Source organism: Schistocerca piceifrons, chromosome 3 (genome assembly GCF_021461385.2).
Source record: "Schistocerca piceifrons isolate TAMUIC-IGC-003096 chromosome 3, iqSchPice1.1, whole genome shotgun sequence".
Lineage (NCBI taxonomy): Eukaryota > Metazoa > Arthropoda > Insecta > Orthoptera > Acrididae > Schistocerca > Schistocerca piceifrons.
In genome coordinates this window covers 743,422,487-743,442,007 of record NC_060140.1, presented here as the reverse complement: position 1 = coordinate 743,442,007, position 19,521 = coordinate 743,422,487, and the positions used below count along the sequence as shown (strand labels likewise).

At 44.6% G+C, this 19,521-nt stretch overlaps 1 protein-coding gene across 1 annotated transcript in view; it reads right to left on the bottom strand.

Moving 5' to 3' along the window:
• The window catches only part of LOC124789029 (partitioning defective 3 homolog), a 285,751-nt gene that overhangs the window by 151,929 nt on the left and 114,301 nt on the right, over window positions 1-19,521 (bottom strand). The gene's annotated exons all lie outside the window — the stretch shown is intronic.

Genomic DNA, 19,521 nt, shown 5'->3' with positions numbered 1-19,521 from the left:
ACCTTTTATTAACCTGACACGTTCCACATCATTACGAAGTGTCGTATTCATTATCTATGGAACAAGTACTAATCTAACCTAATCTAAAACTTGCTGCGTAAGCAATAACAGCAAAATGGATCAGTCAGGAGAGCTCAACGATTTTGAACTATAGTTAATTCTTTTATCTTGGCGGCTCGCGCATGCCCGCCCAGACGCGGGAGATTGCTGCGTTGCCAGTTGCACACGACGCACGCGCCAATAGAAACAGCGCCATAGTATAGTATAGTTCGCAAGCTTACGTTTAGGGTGGAGTGCGCAGTTTATGAAGTAAAGCCACCACGGCTGCATTAACCCTTTCGCTGCTACAGAGACGTGCTCCCCGCATTCCGCGCTGTGCGCGATTTTGTCACTGCACTGCTCGCCTGTGCTGACACATGGTGTTTCCGACTGCTTTGAAACACTTATCATTCGATTCCACAAAAACTATTTGGCCCAAAAATTAGATTTTTACACGTCTTCTTGACTGATACCTTCCCCCCACTTCCTTTGACTGACTGAAGTGCTTTAAAATAAAGCCAAACGCGCCCGGTGTAAATGAAACTTTTATTACAGTCGCGAAAGACGGAATATTTCTGAATATTACATACGACACCTATGTGGTACTTAAATTAAATGAGATATTGTTATACAGTAAATTTTATATGAAATTTAGGTACCTTGTCCACATTTCATTCTCAACATTGTGGCAACTAAAATCGACCATACGGAAACTATACCCTATGGACTTTTACCTCTGCAAACTCTTCAAAATTTCGTACAATGGTTTACTACATTTAATGCTGCGCCATAACTGGGTTGAACATCGAAACAAAATTTAAGTCATTTATGGGGGGAAGGTATCAGTCAAGAACATGTGTAAAAATCTAATTTTTGGGCCAAATAGTTTTTGTGAAATCGAATGATAAGTGTGTCAAAGCAGTGGGAACACCACGTGTCTGCACAGGCGAGCAGTGCAGTGATGACAAAATCGCGCACAGCGCGGAATGCGGGGAGCACGTGACTGCAGCAGCGAAAGGGTTAATGAAGAGACAAAGCACTAGAAATTTCAAAAAATTGCATTCAAACGAATAAAATTCATGAAGTAAGACACTTCGATATTGTTTTAAAAGAAAAAAAAATATTTAGCATCTCTTTCCCTTTCGTTTACCAACTCAACGCCTTAATCGTTACGTTAGCGCAGCTCGTTCTGCAACGTCTCTACATAAGGACTCTAACAGGTCACGCAAAATTCTGCCAAACACTGTTGGTATGCCTATGAATTACTCGCACTTCGTCGAAGTACAATAGGAAATAAACAATTACCGCTGTTCTTTATTGCGAAAAAGCGGTTCGTGAAATTGATACAAACACCTTTCCTTGCTATCGAATTTCCGAAGCGCGTTTTCGCGTACTTGGATACAATTCTTGTTGTAATTGTCCTGTTATCTTAGCGGGAGAGGCGGGTATGTGAACACAAAGAGGGTAGGAAGGCAGAGGAACTTTATCAAATCGCGGCGCCAGTAGATAGCTGGAGGCGTTTGTTAATGAACGAAGCGAACTTTAACAGTTATAACGTGCCAATAAAATGCATTTATTTCAGTGGTGTTTTGTAGACTTCTTTCGTACTCACTTTAAACTGCTATCCAGTTTTGTCTTTGAGGATATCATCATACCAGCTGCCCCTCCAAAAATACAGATTATCCGGCAAGCCGGGAAAAGCTGAAATTTCGAGACTGGGCAACAAAGGCCAACGTCTGGGAACAAAAAGGAGTGGCGGAAGGTTGGACGTGAACCGCAAAGTACAGAATTGTCTGGCATCTGTGCGAGAGTTCTCACGTGTAGAGCGCCGTTCTGCCTGTGTCCTTCCCACGGGAGATCATTTTTTTTTGTGCGACCGTCAGACAAGGTTACATGCATTAGTAGAGTTCACTAACACATTATAACATGTAATATCACTATCGAAAAAATTTCCAGCTCATCCATAAAAAAAACGAAAGCAGGTGATTTCATCTTCTTTTCTCGGCGCTATGTCTCAATTTGCGGGTTCCGTACGCAACCAAACTTTTACTTATTCCGCACTCAGTTTCATGGTCAACTCATTTCTTGTACATGTTTTACGTTAACCTCATCTAGAAATGCAGGTCGTGCGCACCACATAATTATTCGAATCACATAATCTCTGTCCGATGAATTGCAGAAATTTTTAAAATTTTATTGATTTTGTGCGCCGAGATCTGTTATGCATATGAAACTTTTTCTTTATAAATTTTTTTTGAGAAACCACGACTAACCAGTTTCGCCTTTAGAGGCATTTTACAAGCGATAAACGTATACACAAGAATATGTGCGTCAAAAGTAATTCTCTACGTGGTCAGCCTTTTACGTTATACTCTCAGTTTAGACAGAAGTTGACAGTTCCCCAGAAACTCAGTTTAACCATTAACAAGTCCGAATTATTGTAATGCCAAGGAAATGCTGAGACGTTTACCGTCCAAGTCAAGTCAATTGCTGCATGAAACAAAGGTTTCAAATGTCGTTACCGCAGAAACGTTGAGTAAAAGGTCCTCATTATATTAAAATGATTGCCTTCGTGAAAATGTTGGAGCCTTTATGTTAATTCATATGTGATTTAAAAAACTCTTATGTTTAAAATAATTACTTTTCAGATTGTCTATCCTTCCGATAAACATTGCGATAATTCTGCTTCATTATTTTTATTTTTGTTCGGCACTAATTCATGTTCACACACACCTCTAATGTTGGAACACAATAACCAAGATTCAAGAACTGAAAATTTATGATATCAGTATAGCAAGTAATGTTCATTGTAGACCTATTCCTATTCTTAATATTATATAAAGAGCAACTACGAGTTTTTTCCCATCCTCCGACAGAACAAAAAGTAAAACATATGAACGTGAGAAACGTTTTACGCTCAGATACTATATATGTACACGTATTTTTAAATACACTTATCATAGGAATTGAGGGATTTTCCGTAAAGCAGTACCAGCCTCCATATCTCTTCTTCGTGGAGACCGTTGACTATCTCTTGATTCGTCACGCTGTCATGCAGTTCCTTGTTTGAGGACGCCACAGCAACCACAAGAATCAGTGCAGATGCAGTGCGAGACACTGCCTAAATTACTCAGGTTCACTGTGAGACCCTGCCAGAATTATGCAGAGCCATTCCATGGGCACATTGCTGGCCTGTGTCGCTCTACAGCGCGGCAATGCTCAACCGCATGCTGCTCAAACTATTTCAGATGTTACTTCTAAGATTAAAACTGAGTGGGCTGCTGACAAAACAACATCCCTGGAACCCCGATTGGCCACCAAGTGACTTTCACCATTTTCCAGAGATGAAGCGTACGGGCAAACGACGTTTTTCTGTAAATGTAGTAGCAATGTTAATAGTATAGTTTTATTCGTCGAAGGAACACTTTTACAAGAATATTGGACATGTAGTATTAAAATTTAAGAACAACAATGATTCATATGTATAGTCATGTACATACATACAGGCTGGGACACGAAGGCGACTGTGGCCTTACAGTAGGAACCATCACGGCATTTAGAAGTTTAGAGAAACCACGGAACACGTAAATCAGGATGGCCAGATGAATCTCGGAACCTCCCGTATATAAGGCTAGTCTGTTTAAAGACTGCACCGCCATTCGGTCTGTTCCTAATATACAATGCAGCATCAGTCCAAAAATCCTACAAAATATTCCAGCTAATTGCCATTACCGACTATCTGAAATTAAAAAATATTCTATGCACTTTTTTGTTTTAACCTGTATAAGCACGAATGATTTATAACGTTTAATGGTACTTAATTGTGAACAGAACTGTTTTGTGTAACAAACTTCTTTCTCGACATGAACACTATGACTCGTTCTACAACCTACAGTTTTTCTTTCATGATGGGAGGTACTGAACATGATGAATGAAAGTGTGAGTACGTACGTATATATATCTCTGTCTGCCTGCTTGCCTGTCTTTCTTATCATCCAGAGCAAAAGCCCCTGAATTACTTTTTCTTTCGTCAGGTCGACTGTGTGAAGATCCCGCTGTTCGAGTAGCACTCTGAATAGATAGGCCGAGCGCCCTGGTGAACCTTTCTACTGTATTTCGCTAAATTTCTCTAACCAAACCGATGAAAATAACTCACGTCGATTTATACGCTTTCGCCCACTCCCCTCCCTCTCTTCTCTGTAACTGTTATAGGGGAGCAAGTTTACAGTTTATCTATCCAATAGGCAGATTATTGGCAGAGCACGGTTGCCTTTAAGTTACACTGGGGGCCCGAACCGCACATTAACCCTGGGTTCGGTGGTGGCGGCGGTGGGGTGGGTGGACTGCTGTGGGGTTGTGAACCACAGAGGGCTATGGCGGGACGAAGCCTTTCTGTAGTTCCTAGGTCCCCGGTTTCACACACACACACACACACACACACACACACACACACACACACACACACACACACACACACACACACACACACACACGGGGAAATCTGTAACCCATATTTCCCTAGATGCATTACATTTACACGTTAATGACGTGCCGGCTTATGGTTCCGAAAGGCGTGGAACATTCGCAGGCGCGAATAGCACGTGTAAAAGCTCCTCCGATAAAAGCGTATACGCTGTCCCTCCATGGAGAAACACCCAAAAGTTCATAACAGTTCTGCTTCAACAACACGCTATCATAAAGGGATGAGATGGTATGCGCGCTTAAGAAGGAAGCAATTCAGAGGCGGGCTGGTAGATTCGTAATCTGTAGGTTCGAACAACACACAAACCTTACGGAGATGCTTCGGGAACTCAAATGGGAATCCCTGGAGGGAAGGCGACGTTCATTTCGAGAAACACTATTGAGGAAATTTAGAGAACCGGCATCTGAAGCTGACAGTCAAACGATTCTACTGCCACCAACAAACATTGCGCTTGAGGACCACGATGATACGAGAAATTAGGGCTCATACGGAGGCTTATAGACAGTCGTTTCTCCCTCGCTCTATTTGCGAGTGGAACGAGTAAGGAAATGACTGGAAGTGGTATAGAGTATCCTCCGCCACGCACCGTACGATGACTTGCTGAGTATCTATGTAGATATAAATGTAGAAGACATGACAGCACTCTATTAACAAAAAACAATTTGTCATTTGTTTGAAGAACTGTAATCAGTTTTAAAAATTCAGCAGACTGATACAGGTATGTGCCAATCACAACGAGAGTTTCTCAGAAACTATATTCGCGCTCAAGGTAAGCAGGGCTAAATCACAGATCGACCAGTTCAGTTTACGTTCCGTACTCACTTTCAAAATAACTCCCGTAGTGGGTGAACTTCTCAAGTGGGTCACGGCCGTGTCCAGTCTCCATTCTTCACCAGATGTCCAGTCGTAGCGTTTCGTTAACGCGAACATTAGGTTTAAAACCGCGAACAAACAGGCCTGGTTTTAAATAAAAGGGAAATGATTCGTTATTTCCTCTAATTGTGTGTGTGTGTGTGTGTGTGTGTGTGTGTGTGTGCGCGCGCGCGCTTCAAGTACGTGACCGCGTGCTGGTTATAGCGTCGATAGGAGGCCTTGCGTCAAGCTTGGTTGCGCAGGCGGACACGAAACGCATTCCACGTAGCCTATGTTTAGCAACAACTGCCGTAGACGGCGGACATGCCTCTACTGTAGGCCGTGTGGTAAGCATGTCGTGGGAACTAATGAATCCTCTGCAAGGATACGGGCAGGATGCGGACGTAACGTTGGCACAATAAAACATAAACAAGTGGTGGTGGAGTGATGGCTGTACCAGAGCAACACACACACACACACACACACACACACACACACACACACACCTACAAGACTGCTGTATATAGCATCTGTTACAGGTAACTCTCAGCTCAGCGAATCTGTATTTTTTGTAGGTAAATAATTTATGATTTAGCTCAAAGTTCGAGATCTATTCATATGACTAATTTTAAGTCCCGTAACACGTTTTTTCTGCCTGCATGTGAAGGCAAATCTCACGGACTACTGTAAAGATTTTGGTTTTCCACCAACAGACCGATTCACTAGGCACATTTGTGTGTGTACATTGATCTTTCAGAACATTAAGACCACCGACCTGCTATCTATATAAACTCGTCCAGGCGATAGCAGCGTCACCTGGCGAGGAACGACTGCTAGTCAGACAAACGCTCGGTGTATGTACACTACTGGGCATTAAAATTGCTACACCACGAAGATGACGTGCTACAGACGCGAAATTTAACCGACAGGAAGAAGATACTGTGATATGCAAATGATTAGCTTTTCAGGCCATTCACACAAGGTTGGCGCCGGTGGCGACAGCTACAACGTGCTGACATGAGGAAAGTTTCCAACCGATTTCTCATACACAAACAGCAGTTGACCGGCGTTGCCTGGTGAAACGTCGTTGTGATGCCTCGTGTAACGAGGAGAAATGCGCACCATCACGTTTCCGACTTTCATAAAGGTCGGATTGTAGCCTATCGCGACTGCGGTTTATCGTATCGCGACATTGCTGCTCGCGTTTGTCGAGATCCAATGACTGTTAGCAGAATATGGAATCGGTGGGTTCAGGAGGGTAATACGGAAGCGCCGTGCTGGATACCAACGGCCTCTTATCACTATCAGTCGAGACGACAGGCATCTTATCCCCATGGCTGTAACGGATCGTGCAGCCACGTTTCGAATGCTGAGTCAACAGATGGGGACGTTTGCAAGACAACAACCACCTGCACGAACAGTTTGACGACGTTTGCAGCTGCATGGACAATCAGCTAGGAGACCATGACTGCGGTTACTCTTGACGCTGCATCACAAACAGGATCGTCTGCGATGGTGTACTCAACGACGAACCTGGGTGCAAGAATGGCAAAACGTCATTTTTTCGGATGAATCCAGGTTCTGTTTAGAGCATCATGATGGTCGCATCCGTGTTTGGCGACATCGCGGTGAACGCACATTGGAAGCGTGTATTCGTCATCGCCATACTGGCGTATCACCCGGCGTGATGGTATGGGGTGCCATTGGTTACACTTCTCGGTCACCTCTTGCTCGCATTGACGGCACTTTGAACAGTGGACGTTACATTTCAGATGTGTTACGACCTGTGGCTCTACCCTTCATTCGATCCCTGCGAAACCCTACATTTCAGCAGGATAATGCACGACCGCATGTTGCAGGTCCTGTACGGGCCTTTCTGGATACAGAAAATGTTCGATTGCTGCCCTGGCCAGCACATTCTCCAGATCTCTCACCAATTGAAAACGTCTGGTCAATGGTGGCCGAGCAACTGGTTCGTCACAATACGCCAGTCATTACTCTTGATGAACTGTGGTATAGTGTTGAAGCTGCGTGGGCAGCTGTACCTGTACACACCATCCAAGCTCTGTTTGACTCAATGCCCAGGCGTATCAAGGCCGTTATTACGGCCAGAGGTGGTTGTTCTGGGTATTGATTTCTCAAGATCTATGCACCCAAAGTGTGTGAAAATGTAATCACATGTCAGTTCTAGTGTAATATGTTTGTCCAATGAATACCCGTTTATCATCTGCATTTCTTCTTGGTGTAGCAATTTTAATGGCCAGTAGCGTATATAAATTCGTCCAGGCGATAACAGCGTCACCTGGCGAGGAATGACTGCTAGTCAGTCACACGCTCGGTGTATGTAGTATCAGGGAGCATGCAGTCCGTGTGTAAAATGGGGAAGGTGGGCGATCTATCCGACTCTGACCGAGAGCAGATTGTGATGACCCGGAGCTCGGCACGAGCATTTCGGTAACTGCACGACTAATCTGATGTTCGAAGAGTGCTGTGGTGTCTTCAACACGCGGCAAATCCAAGGTCAAACCACGTCCAGACGTCGTGGGGTTGGGCGGCCACCCCTCTTTACAGATGTCTGACGTCGTAGGCTGGGCAGGCTGCTAAAACAGGACAGACGCGAACTGCGGCAAAACTACCATCAGACTTTAATGCTGGGTGCAGCGCGAGTGTGTGTGAAGACACAGTGCACCGAACCCTTCTAACGATAGGGCTCCGCAGCTGTGTTCCGAAGTTAACAGCAGGACATCGGCAACGACTGAAATGAGCACGTGACTACCGATACTGGGCGTTGGCGCAGTGGCAAAGCGTTGCAAGGTCTGATGAACCACGATACCTTCTTCATCATGCCGATGCGACGGCGCGAATACGTCGTCTTCCAGGGGGAACAGCCTCTTGACACCTGTATTACGGGACGGAGACAAGCTGGTGGCGGCTCCATTATGCTCTAGGAAACATTCACGTGGGCATCCATGGGTCCAGTGGAGCTCTTGCAAGGCACCATGACGTCCACGGACACTGGTAGCAGACCACGTACATCCCTTCAGTGACTATCGTGTTTGCCGACGGCAGTGGCATTTTTCAACAAGATAATGCGCCGTATCACAAGGCCAGTGTGTGTGTGTGTGTGTGTGTGTGCGTGAGTGGTTCGAGGAACACCGTAGCGAGTTCGAATGGCTGTGCTGGCTCCCCAACTCGCCAGATCTGAACCCGATCGAACGCATCTGGGATGTGACTAAACGTACGGTCAGAGCTCATCGCCATCTCTCCGAAATTTACGGGAATTAGGTGATTGGAGTGTGGGATGTGGTGCTAACTGCCTCCAGAGAACTACCAAAGCATCATTGCCTCCATACCACGACGCGTCGCCACTGTAATCCGTGCCAAAGATGGACACACGGGCTATTAGGTAGGTGGTCGTAATGTTCCGGCCGATCAGTGTAATTTATTACGACTACGCCAGATAAGTCGCCCAGCAGGTCGCTACTTGGTATATAAAATCAAATCATTCAGAAAAGCATGCCTATGTAAAATAATGCAGTTTGAGATGACCTAAATTTTCCATTTATGTTCTAATTTGCATGACGTGTATTCTAGTGCTTAATAATATAGTGGCCAACTCATCGATACATCAGTCTGCAGAACCAAATATCAACATCTTCGTCTTCTCAGCCTCTCACCCCCGCTCCGCACTTTTTTTGTATATTCTAATTTCGGCAGGATCATAAAGAATGGAAAAATCTTCTTGAGTTTTCGAAGGCAGGTGACCTGCATATAAAATTAAGTTTTGAGTCGATTATGACAAATACTTGTACAGATTCTTCTTCTGTACTTTGAATACGTTATGCAGATCTATTACGTAAACAAGTCCTTTGCTTCCGAACGCCCATAGAACAGTCCAAAATCTGATCAGTTTAAATGTCAGAAGCAATATTCTCTGACAGTTATCTTACAAACTTTATTAACTTTCAAATAATTTCTCTTGTTATTGCCTGCAAACAACATATTTTGATATATTAGCGTACGTAATTTAATTCATATTTTCTAATACATGAAAAACCCACACTTAAGTTGTTAATATTAATGAGCAACATCTATGACTTAGACTAGATTCGAGAAAACTGTTTTTGGGACCCTATAACAGAATACAAACAGCGCTGTCTAAGTACAGCTATCCTTGTATAGAGCTGAAACACTTGTAAAAATGTTCGCTGCAGGTGGATATCAACAAATCTAAAAATTTAGGAATACAGGCTATAAAAAATCGAAATCTTCATTTGCACTCTACACTTACTGAAAGTAAGTTAATGATTGTAGAGATACAAAAATATGAATACCTGTACCGCACTTATGGAAAAGTTCTGTCCCATGTGCGCGTTATAAATGTGGATCCTCGAGTCGGGACGTTGTCGATTAACTGTAGACTACTAGAAAAACAGAAACCTGCCATTTTTTTCATACAGACAACTTCGGGATTCAAAAACACTTTTTCAACCTCTGTAAAATTACAGACTGCATTTTCTTCGATGTCAAGCAGGTGAACTATGTTCAAGAAGTGGTTCTGGCACTTCATTAGCATTAAAACTTATTTAAGCGAGGTGTTTTATTTGGCTTACCTGAATGTTTACATGGAAGTGCAATATTAGTGTTACTGTACCTTTCACTGCAGGATAGCAGCCGATATTTCTGTCCGTGGCAGCCAGTCTCGCAAGTGATGAAAGGAAGGAATGACGAAACGCGGAGAGAATGCTGAATGCCAGAGCACCGCGTCACGGTGGAAGACAAGGAAGCACGCCTGAATGAAATGTACGCGGAGGCAATTTCCAGTCAACAGAGCTATTAATCAGGTGGGGACACGACAGACAGAATTACACAGAGTGAACAGAAATAAAGATCTGGTTTACGGGCATCACTTCTAAAATAATCCCCAGCTCATTTGTATGTTCACCGCGTCAACGGTACGCATTGTGCGAACTTTTCTAACTGCAATTACTGTTTCAGATCTCTAGCGCTTGACTAGCACAAGAGGATTGTCCTTCAAGATCGGATGTGGATTGTTCTTGGACCCTAATGACACTCATGCTAGTATCGAAATGGTAGCAGAGTAAAGTAATTTGTGCAGATTCTACTTATAGCGTCTGCACTGCGTCACTAGCAAAGTTTGTCCATACCTCTGTTCCACAAATACCCTTTGAATTATTTACCTTCTCGGGCTCTACTCGCACTCAATGACCTCCAGTTATATGGAAGAAGACTTGTCATCCAAGATTCACCTCATCGTCTTCGCCACGTTCTAACAGTGATGGGTTGGTCGCTGCCTTAACAAAAACCAGACTAACGAATGAATTCGTGACTAATGAAAATTTACAGCAGACCATCAGTGAAACCCGGATTTGCTTTAGCAACTATTTGAGCACACCTACAAGACTTGCAAGCTTTTATTGTCACTAATGTTTCCTCTTGTTACTTCTGAAGATTAGTCAGAGATACACCCATGGGTTTTGGTATTGCTACCACTGGGGAGGGGGGAGAACCGATATAGTGGAAGGCCATCGTTTACCGTGCGTATTGAGAGTTGTGGGTGGCTTTGGATGTGTGGTTCGGTGCACGTAAACTGGAAGCGAGTTGTTACAACTCACTGATTAAATTAGAAGTTCAGAATTTCTAAACGGTTTTTAGTGAAATTTTATTACATTGTGTCTTCTTTAATTTCATTTCAGTGAATTTTATTGAGTAGGTATAGGCTATGTTCCTTGTGAGAGGACAAGTCACAGTCCTCCACCAAATGAATTCCCAGCTGTGTTATACCGTCATACCCCAAGGGAAAACTTCTGGATGTAATGGTTAGAAATCACAATGGAAACATCAGTGTCAACGAAATTTAGAGTAGCGTCGGAGGCGTGGACATACAGCATGAAGATTACGGCATTTGTTTGAGATAACCACGAAATATGGATCTGAGTCCCGATGTGGCACAGATTTTCATTTGTCACAACATATTCATTACTGAAGGGTTCAGCATTTCTAATTGATACTTTGCTGGTATCATTTCATCTCACTGCAGCCCTGTACCTCCGCCCACTTCATGTCTCCAGGTGATACATGTAGCGGGATATTTACATAATACGACAGTTGTAGATTTTATCGAGTCCTGCGATTGTCGCATCATTGATGCCAGCTGTGCAAGTGTACCGATGCGTTCTCTCTTCCGGCACGGCTGAACTAGTTGTCGGTCGAATCTGGCTAGAAGGTAATTACTTTGTACTTTGCATATGTTGGCAGACTGGAGCCGCAAAGAATTGGCGCGGTTCCAGCTGTATGTCCGTAATCGCGTCTCCTGCTTGGCGAGTAGTCAAGACGGCCTGGGGGGGGGGGGGGGGGGGAGGGGAGAAGAGATGCGATGAAGCGTGGTGGTAGCAATGAGTGGAAGGGGGAGGGAGGCAGAAGGAAGTGGCAGTCGCAGGTGCGAGGAACGCGGAATACACTCGCTCTGGGCGCCAGGCACTGTACACTGTACAGACACGGCGACCGTGTCCTCGACGCCACCGCCACCTCCAATACAGCGCGTCGTCGATGTAGTCGTCGTCGTTGTCGAGAGAGCGAGAGAGCGAGAGAGCGGGAGAGCGGGAGAGCGAGAGAGCGAGAGAGCGAGCGAGAGAGAGAGAGAGAGAGAGAGAGGACTACTTTGAACACGTCGCTTTGTACTAGAACTTAGGGTCAATATTACAAAGCGATGCGAAATATGGACGATCAAACGCAATCAGTATTACGGAAGGAGAATGAAATGCAAGGTTTCTGGGAAAGCTCAGGGCATCTGTTGATCGGATGGTATGGATGGTGCTGGTGCAACGAAACCTACTGTTCCAGTGTTTGTAGTCCATATCAGGTAGGCATGTCAATAGACATCAAACGAGTTCAGACATGGAGCTGTAGTTCTGGATAGGGAAGGAAGCAGGCCGCGCCCTTTCAAGGGAACAATTCTGGCATCCGCATTAGGCAATTTAAGGAATGTCTGAAACCTGCATCTGGATGGCCGGACGAGAATTTGAATGCTCACCTTCCGAGATACGAGTCGACTGTCTTGCCATTGGACCCGTTGGCTCGATCCTACATTAGATTTAAGAAGCCTTATAGCACATATTATGTAATGTAAAGTACAGTGTTCTTCAAAAGCTTTCATCCTTTTTCTCAAGACTGTACCTTTTATGCGAATGAAGATAGATACTTGTTGACAATCTCGCAGAAGTACGAAGTTTTCATTTTCAAAAGAACCAGTCTGTTTCACAACGGTGAACATGGATGCACATACGTCGTTGTGGCAATTTTCTCAGATATGTTTAACATCGAAGTTTTCATTTCTCTCTTACAAATATTCAGTCTGCACTCCACCGAAGAAAATTTAGAAGATAGTCAAAATGCGCTTACGCTTTTGCGAGCGAGTTTGGAGACACTACATTCACTGCTGTTGCTATGGGGCGTCTACTTCACCTAAAGCTTTTGCAAGGGATGCACGGTGTCCTTCAATAAACCTCGCAAACAGAAAACCACAGACCGTGAGTCCAGGCTACCTTGGATGTCAGTGGTAGAACACGTGACCCGCCCTCCTCTTACAAGGGAACCTCCCCATCGCACCCCCCTCACATTTAGTTATAAGATGGCACAGTGGATAGGCCTTGAAAAACTGAACACAGATCAATCGAGAAAACAGGAAGAAGTTGTGTGGAACTATGAAAAAATAAAGAAAAATATACAAACTGAATAGCCCATGCTCAAGACAGGCAACATCAAGGAAAGTGTGAACTCAGGAGCGCCGTGGTCCCGTGGGTAGCGCGAGCAGCTGCGGAGCGGAAGGTCCTGGGTTCAAGTCTTCCCTCGAGTGAAAATTTTACTTTCTTTATTTTCGCAAAGTTATGATCTGTCCGTTCGTTCATTGACGTCTCTGTTCACTGTAATAAGTTTAGTGTTTGTGTTTTGCGACCGCACCGCAGTACTGTGCGATTAGTAGACGAAAGGACGTGCCTCTCCAATGGGAACCGAAAACATTTGATCGCAAGGTCATAGGTCAACCGATTCCTCCACAGGAAAACACGTCTGATATATTCTATACGACACTGGCGACCGCATGTGCGTCACATGACAGGAATATGTTGTCGACCCACCTAACTTATACACTTTGCGAATGGGTAAAAAGATTCTTCTACCTTGCCCGATTTAGGTTTTCTTGTGGATGTGATAGTCACTCCCAAAAAAGTGATAAAAAACATAAGAGTTTGTCATGTAAACCGGAAATAAAAAATTAAAATTCTCACTCGAAGGAAGGCTTGAACCAAGGACCTCTCGCTCCGCAGCTGCTCACGCAAACCATGGGACCACGGCGCTCATCTGCTCAGATTTGCCTTGATATTGCCTATCTTGCGCATGGACTACTCAGTTTGTATATTTTGTATATTTTGCTTATTTTTTCATAGTTCCACACAACTTCTCCCTGTTTTCTCGATTGATCTGTGTTCAGTTTTTCAAGGCCTATCCACTGTGCCAAATTGTAACTAAATCTGAGGGGGGTGCGATGGGGAGGTTCCCTTGTTAGAGGCCATTCATCGTTTGGACAGCTTACTGTTAATTTACACAGCGCAATTATAACTGAACTGCGCCTGTTAAAACGGAGAATGCATGGCGTCTTTCGTTGCTGTGTTATCGCCATCTCGCCTTGACACACACTGACGATGATCCTGATGATCGTGGGTTTAAATGCATCAAACTATTTGGTTGTCTGTCCATCTATTCACAGGAAAATGGTGTAAGAAGATAGGAAACGAGAAAAAGAGAATTGTCAGCTGTAGAGTCTGTGAAAATGTCATCATAACTTTAGCCGGGCGAAATAAAACCGAGGCTGCTAAGAACAGCGGCTGGTCACTGAAGGATACACCAAGAAGGATAATCGCAGTACAGCTAAAATGGGGCAAGTTACAAAAATGGAACGAGAAAATACAGACTATGCAGCCTACAGAGTTAACTAGCTACATATAAAAAAACGTACGTAAGAGTTCAGAAGTGCACGACAGTTCGGAGGGAAAACAGTTGCCTGATGACAACTCGGGCCACACGCCGCTGCGAAAGGTACTCCTTCCACAAGGACCACTTACGTCGAACGTGGATATATCTTTTCTACACACCTGGAGAAAAGTATACCACGCCTTGGTGGTCCCCCTGATTGCTACCACGCTTGGTCCGAGTCGCGATAGCCTAACATTCCACATGCAAGGGTTTCAAAATTTGATGTCGCATTTGCAATCTTACGTTGGTGTCCGGTACTCAGAGTTCAAATTTGCCCCCCACGCGGCTCGGTGCCTAGATGAATGTTACTCTCGTTCCGCAGCTGTGGAGGTCAGAAAAAAGGTCTTGGATGTTAACTACTAAAAGGATTTCACGGCAGCACGATGACATTCTTTGTGAGCAGCTCAAGGAGTCCCTACACACTCAAAGTCCTTTGTGGCGAAAGTTTTAACGTACTGCAGAGCCTGCGACACGGCGTCCACCTCTTCATGCACTCTGCAGAGAATACTTGTCGTGCCCCATTGACTGTGCAAAAGCAAAAGCAAAACCGACCTTGTCATTGAATTTCGATCCATCTGTTTAGATGGATGTCGAATCTGGGTAGTCATGGAGAACCGAACGGAACAGGCGACCGACATTGGTGGGATCAGAGTTTTTCTTAGCGCCACAAAAGAGGTTACTCTTAATCATAGGACTGGGTATATACCACTAGGGTTGCCGAGAGGGAGTTTTTGAACACAGACAAGAGCGGTAGTTGAAGGTCCATGCACAGAGCTTCTAATCGTGTCCAAGTTGGCCTACCCATTTTTGGGCGATTCACAAACAGCTTATCTGTTGTTACTGAAACAGAATTGAACGGCATCTGACAAAGACTCTCAGTGATGGGACGTGAGCTTTCAACACACAAGGCTGTCTACAGGGCTCATACGGAAGGCTCCAGTTGCCAACCGGCAAGCACAGTGATGAATCGTGTCTAACGAGCTCAGTACTAATGGTGCTGTCGACCCACCGCAGGACACTGGGCAATGAACAAGCTAAAGACTCAGCACGACCATGGAGACCTCTACCAGAAACAATGTGAACTGGCAGATTACAAATGGCGCCAAGATCAACTCTTATCGTTAATGCCGATGTGTAACTTAAAATCTACCCTAAGTTCCTTTCTTCATTCATGAAGAAGAGTCTTGTGAAATCGGGAGTACCTGCTGCAAATACCCCGCACGCAGAGTATCTCGTTACGTGTAAGAGACCCTGATGGTCGTAATATTTTCAAGTTAAACGAATAAAAAAAGAAAAAACGAATAAAAAAAGAAAAAACGAATAAAAAAGAAAAAACGAACGCGAAAACTGAGCAGAGACGGGACAAAAAAATTGTTCAAATGGCTCTGAGCACTATGGGACTCAACTTCTGTGGTCATCAGTCCCCTAGAACTTAGAACTACTTAAACCTAACTAACCTAAGGACATCACACACATCCGTGCCCCAGGCAGGATTCGAACCTGCGACCGTAGTGGTCACGCGGTTCCAGACTGTAGCGCCTAGAACCGCTCGGCCACCCCGGCCGGCGACGGGACAAAGGTGCATAAATCTCCATCAACGCAAGCTCTTCTTCTTTCCCTAGGCGGATGTCAATCCCGTTGAGCACATCTGAGAATCGACTAAGTGGGATATGCGCGCTTTCACCAGTATCTGGGAGTACGGGTAAGAGCTGAACTGTCTTTGATCAGGGTGGCTCCCCCGTTCTGTGTCTGGCGGACAAGGTAGGTCGAATTTTGCAGTCTGTGCTACTAACCGTTGCCACTGTCGTCATGGCGACAGGAGCTGCTGTGCGCTGCTATGTTTAGTCAACAACTCAATTGCTTATCCGTGTAGTAATCCTCATGGTTGTGTCGAAGCGCACAGACGAGTTTAATCAGCAAACTCTGAATACAAATATTAGATCAGGGAACATCTCCAACTGATGAACATATTTATAGAATAAAAAAATCAGATTCAGTTGACAGTAATTTCTTATTTTATTGCACGGTTAACGGAAGCGGATTTTTACTCTATTGGCTGAATTAATACCTTCCGACTGGCATCAAGCAACTCACCGATCTCGGCCTGGCAGTGGGCCCCACAAATGTAATGAAATCAAGCAGAGCAAAATATTAACATTGCTCTACAAATTTGCCCATTGCTTAGACGTTCCGCGAGCTATAGCAAATAATCCGTTGGACTACAAGATAAATGTGGACAATTTCTAACAGATTGAGCATCTGGTGAGGCTTAACTCCACTCTGTCTCCACAGCTGAGGTTCACAAGGTTTCATTCGTCTATTAGCATAAGGGTTCCGGAATCCGAAACATGTACAGCATAATCTTCGTAATACAAAGAAAATATTCTCCTTATGGATGCGAGCATCGCAATGGGTCTTATACATGGACGAAAGTCCATCACGGCCAACATATGACTGAATTACTATGATTTTTTCCAGGTTTTATGGAAGACAGTGTTGTAAGTATCCCACTTTATTACCTCTACGGGCACTGTTTTCTTTAGCATATGGTTATTCGTTAATGATTTTCAAATGTTGAGAAATGAGCGATGAACCTTACTTTTAATACAATTTTGTTTATGTTTGGGTCCATAGCCTCTTAATATTTTACAAATGAAAACATGGTCCGTTGTAGACCGTGTATTATTGCTCGCTGTTTAAGTAAGTGAAGAACACAGCCTACAATGGGTCATGTTTTCACTTGCTGCTGTAGTCTTGAACTGTGGCCAGCACGTTATTCGGTTACGACGTCCCCACAGGCCGGAGCCGGAAGCAATTACCGCCCTGTTTACCGGGCCGGCTCTAACACGGACGCCAATCCGTCGAGGGGGAGGTCACCTCCTTCCAACCTCGTTTGTGACGCGAATTCTGTGCGTCATTCGTCGACACAAATGAATCACTAATTGCGATTACGTTTACAACGCCTCATTGACTCGTCTCTACTGTTTATCTTCAACGAAATTCGTCGGTCAACAGCGCGATGCTTGTTAGAACTAAGTATAGTGCCAATTTTAATTGAACTTCGTAACGGCTCCCTCTGCCAGTCGCAGGCAGTGTCCAAAGAGCTACCGTATACGGAAAATAAACTAAGAGAAGCGGCGCAGTGGGAGTAGCAGGGTTCGAACTCCTCCCATCCTGATCCCCTGATCTAGGGTCTATGGCTTCCTTCAATAACTTAGCGTAATGCTGGGAGTGGATAGCTACACAAAGCCACCGCCGATGAGTTTTCCCGTCCTTGTCCAACCCGAGCTTGTGCTCCGTTAGTGATGACAATCGTATCAGTGGAACAGTTAACGCTAATACTTCTCCCACAGTTACTCCATAAGAAAAAAGCTGTGATCATTCTGGAGATTCGTTTGAACACCACAGTCTTTTACTAGACATGATCCTTTTGGAGATGGTGCACTATGTGATAAAAAGTATCGGGACACCCCCAAAAACATGCGTTTTTCATATTAGGTCAGCCAGCACTGCAATGTGTGTCAGAACAAATTTCTGTGCCATTGCAGATGATTTCTGCTCTTCTGTTAAGTTTTTCTATTGTCCTTTCATTCTCTTTAGCTGCTAAAAATACAGACAGCCTCATTATTAACTCCACTGAAGCGCCAAAGAAACTGGTATAGACATGCGTATTCGAATACAGAGAGATGTAAACAGGCAGAATAAGGCGTTGCGGTCGGCTACGCCTATGTAATACAAGTGTCTGGCTCAGATGTTGCATCGTTTGATATTGTATTGCAAACCGGGGACCTAGAAACGATGGAGAGACTTCGTTCCGAGGCAGTTATGAAGTGGGGATTTTCCATTGCCACCATTTCACGAGTGTACCGTGAATATCAGGAATCCGGTACAACATCAAATCTCCGACATCGCTGCGGCCGGAGGAAGATCCTGCAAGAATGGTAGCAACAACGACTGAAGAGAATCGCTTAACGTGACAGAAGTGCAGCCCTTCCGCAAATTGCTAGAGATTTCAGTGCTGGGCCATCAAAACGTATCAGCGTGTGAACCATTCAACGAAACATTATCGTTTTGGGCTTTTGGAGCCGGAGGCCCTATCATGTACCCTTGATGACTGCACGACATAAAGCTTTACGCCTCGCCTGGGCACGTCAACACCGACATTGGACTGTTGATTACTGGAAACACGTTGCCTGGTCGGATGAGTCTCGTTTTAAATTGTATCGAGCGGATGGGCGTGTACGGGTATGGACACAACCTCATGAATCCATGGACCGTGCATGTCAGCAGAAGACTGTCCAAGCTGGTGGAGGCTCTGTAATAGTGAGAGGCGTCTGCAGTTGGAGTGAGAAGGGACCCTTGATATGTCTAGATACGGCTCTGACAGGTGACATACATAAACATCCTGTCTGATCATCCGCATCCATTCATGTCCATTGTGCATTCCTACGGACTTGGGCAATTACAGCAGGGTTATGCAACACCCTACACGTCCAAAATTGCTACAGAGTGGCTCCAGCAACACTTTTCTGAGTTTAAACACTTTCACTGGCCACCAAACCCCCCAGAACATTACTGAATATATCTGGGATGCCTTGAAATGTGCTGCTCAGAAGAGATCTCCGCCCCCTCGTATTATTTCGGATTTATGGACAGCCCTGCGGGATTCAAGTTGTCAGTTCCCTCCAGCACTACTTTAAACATTAGTCGAGTCCATTCCACGACGTGCAGCGGCACTTTTGCGTGCTCGGGATGGCCCTACACGATATTACGCAGGTGTACCAGTTTCTCTGGCTGTTCGGTGTAGTGCAGTTTATTTCTGATATGTTTATTATAGATTGTAATATTTTAATAGACTTCTCGAACTTAGTCTCAAGCTTTCTCTATTAAGCTCTTCGAAGTATTGTTGCTCTGCACTAGAAGCGACCAGTAAGATGTAATAAGAAAAATAAAGATACTTGGTCATTGGTATTTCCTGCATTTTATGACTTCCTGCGCTGCTGGATCTTCCAGAGCAGATTTTCTCAGGTTGTACAGCAGAACTCGTCGTCGGAATGCGCTAAACGACTCTCACATTAAATCACGACTGCGGCCTT